This window comes from Notamacropus eugenii, chromosome 1, assembly GCF_028372415.1.
Source record: "Notamacropus eugenii isolate mMacEug1 chromosome 1, mMacEug1.pri_v2, whole genome shotgun sequence".
In the NCBI taxonomy this organism is placed as follows: Eukaryota; Metazoa; Chordata; class Mammalia; order Diprotodontia; family Macropodidae; genus Notamacropus; species Notamacropus eugenii.
Window position 1 is genome coordinate 153,184,533 of NC_092872.1, and position 3,339 is coordinate 153,187,871.

At 38.8% G+C, this 3,339-nt stretch overlaps 1 pseudogene; it reads left to right on the forward strand.

Annotated features, from left to right (window-relative positions):
* The first annotated feature begins 258 nt into the window (after window positions 1-258).
* Window positions 259-1,055, forward strand: LOC140508981 (small ribosomal subunit protein eS8 pseudogene; annotated as a pseudogene).
* Window positions 1,056-3,339: the final 2,284 nt, after the last annotated feature.

Below are 3,339 nucleotides of genomic sequence, written 5' to 3' on the forward strand. Positions count from 1 at the left end.
TACTGAGAAAGGTAACTGCAACAATGGTGAGAACAGGCTGCAACATCTCTAAGAGTAGTCTTCACACTCACTGAAGGTGTACTTGATAAAGTTTGAGAAGAAAACCAGGAGGATCACCTCTACAGTTACACAATTGTGTGATATGTACCAAGAATTCAAGATGCCACACCTATTGTTTGTTGACTATAAAAAAAGCATTTAATTTAGAAGATCAAAATGCTGTCTTTTGAAGTCTTTTTTTCCATGCGTGTGATATAATCCTACAAGATTATGGCATGACTCACCTGTCTTTATTGAGCTATCTTTACTTTTAATAATTCTGAGAGTACCTGTCTTTGCAGCTTGCACTGTCCATGGGGATCTCCTGGGACAATTGGCACAAGCACCACAAGACCTAGAGCAAATGCAAGCCCTACCCCAAGAAGCACTGCCCACCACAAGATCCACCCTACCACATCTACCCCATGCAAGTCTGAGAAGGCAACACAAAGTGCCAGGCGCTGAGGCTGGACGTGGGCAACTTCTCCTGAGGCTCTGAGTGCTGTACCTGAAAAACAAGGATCATTGATATGGTCTACAATGCATCAACAATGAGCTGGTCCAGACCAAGATGCTGGTAAAGAATTGTATGGCGCTCATCGATAGCACCCCATACCTCCAGTAGTATGGTATGAGTCCCACTGTGCGCGTCCCTTGGGCCTGAGGAAGGCAGAGGAGCTGACTCCTGAGGAGGGAGAAATGTTAAATAAAAAGTGGTCAAAGAAGATCCAGAGGAAATATGAGGAGTGGAAGAAGAACGCCAAGATCAGCTCCCTTCTGGAGGAACGGTTCCAGTGGGGCCAGCTGTGTACATCAAGGCCAGGCCAGTGTGGCGGAGCAGACAGCTACGTGCTCAGGAGCAAAGGGCCCGAAAGAGCAAATAAACCCCAGCTTGGACATTGTCTAATGGACTAAATCCCCAGATTGTTAGAAAAAAATTCCAAGAGTAATGGAAATTAAACATCTTAGGTATTTGTTTATAAATAGAATGAGGATCAGTCATCATAAAGACTTATTTGAGAGTGTGTATGTATATTTGCATGTATGTATAATATATATTTATGTGAATTCTTATTTAAATAGATTCAATTATTAAACTGAACTCACTGAGCAAACTACTGCATGTGTAACTGTCAGAAATGATATGATGATTTTTAAATAGGCTGAGTGCAGAATTAATTCCTAAACTCTTCGCAAGTACATGATGCCAAACTCTTTCTTATCTAAGTAAAGCATAGGTCTGACCATGGTCACCCCTCACTCAATAATCTCTAATGACTCCCTATTACAACAGGAATAAAATATAAACTCTTTTGTATTCTATGTATTCTACAATCCACTCATACTGGCCTACTTGACATTCCTCACACATGGTTCTTTATCTCTGTGCCTTTGCACTGGCTGTTCTCCATGCCTAGAATACTGTCCCCTTTTCTTCTTGAAATCCCTGGCTTCCTTAAAGACTTAGCTCAAGTGTAACCCTTTACAGAAGACCTTTCCTCTTTCCCCTTCCTATTAGTGCCTTCCCCTCTGTGGCTAACTTCCTTCCATCAGCTTTGTTTGTGTCTTCAAATACCTATTTGTACTCTCTCCTCCATTAAAATGTAAACTTCTTGAAGGCAGGAACTTTTTTCTTTGTTTTCTCAATGCTTAGCAGAGTGTCTCAAAATAGGTGTTTAACAAATACTTATTAAGTGACTTCTCTTGATTTTCTTTGGATTTGAGGTTTCTCTTATTATTCCAGAGTGGTTTAATTTTTGATATGTCCAATGCTTAATTATGCCATTTAAAATTACAGCATTTAAATATTATTCAACAAATGACCTTCCTGGGCACATCTATCTACATAAGACTGTCATAACTCTAATAACAGGTTTTTGTGTCTATAATAATTTTTGATAGGGTTATTAGTGAATCAGGATGCCATAAACTTAGAAGCTTATGAGTTTCTTAAAGTACTGGAAAAATTTTCCAGTTTTACTGCAGCGTGCAAAGGAATGACTCATTCTTAGTTTCCCAAGGCTCTATTCTAAGAACAGTTCACCTTCTAAATACTGAAGTTCCCTTTAACCTTTTACCAATTCATACATAACATGATAAAGTACTGTGGGAGTGTTCTGTATTATAATTACCTTCCTCTATTAGTAACATGTTTCAACACTGTTTAAATGGAGAATTTCTGCCTTCTTTGATGAATTCCATAGCTGGAGGAACAAGTTGCTGGAACAAACGGTGAAATGGTTCTCGCAATGCTTCCTTTTCTCACTTTACAAGTTGTTTCATAGTACTTGACCCTTTCAACACATCGCACTATTTGCTGCAGTTATCGCACTGTATGACGCTAAACCTAACTTTGGAAAAATGAGAGACAATTACAAAATAAAAATAATAAGGGTTGGGGAAAGAATCACATCTTCCTGAAGTCTGAAGTTTTAAAGAGGGGCTGAACCTCAGCTTTAGTGAAGTACAAATCTTTAGTTAGTTACTATGTACTGAAAATGAAGTTACCCTAATTGTCCTATCCTAATTATCTTCCATCAATCTTTAAAATAAATTTATGGTCGAAGTAATAGTTTGTAATAAGAATATGTTGTATTACCTTAATTAGATATTAGGAAAATGTTTGTCAACTTAGCATAACTGATTCCATTTTGTTTTAAGCCTCTATTTGATGATTGGGTTATTTTGAGTAAACTATTTTTCAGTAAGACAGCTAAAGTGACACAGTGGAGAGAGCATAGCACCAGAAATCAGAAAAACTAATCTTGAGTTCAGATCTGGCCTCTGACACTTACTAGCTGTCAGAGTGAATGTCAGAGCTGTCAGACCCTGAGTGAATGATATAATTCTGTTTGCCTCAGTGTCCTTATCTGTAAAATGAGCTGGATAAGGGAATGGCAAACCACTTCAGTATCTCTGCCAAGAAAACCCCAAATGGGGTTATGAAGAGTCGGATATGACTGAAATGACTTGATATGACATAATAAACAACATGTATGTTCTTAAACAACTGATAAGCATATGTAGGACCCGCTGACAGGACAGTCCACCATTACGCAGCTTTATCAGTAGCTTACGTAATGAACTATCCGTCAAACTATTAGTATAACCCAAGTTTTAAAGCCCTTCAGTATGGAACTATCTCCTCATTGATAGAGATCAGTGCCCTGTGTAAGGGTACAGTAGAATTGGCAAGGAGAGAGCAGATCTCACCAACTCTAACCTGCCTCCCCCAAGCAGATGTGGGGCATTGAGCTCTACCGATGAGGAGAAAATCTCATACCAAGTTACGTTAGGAAC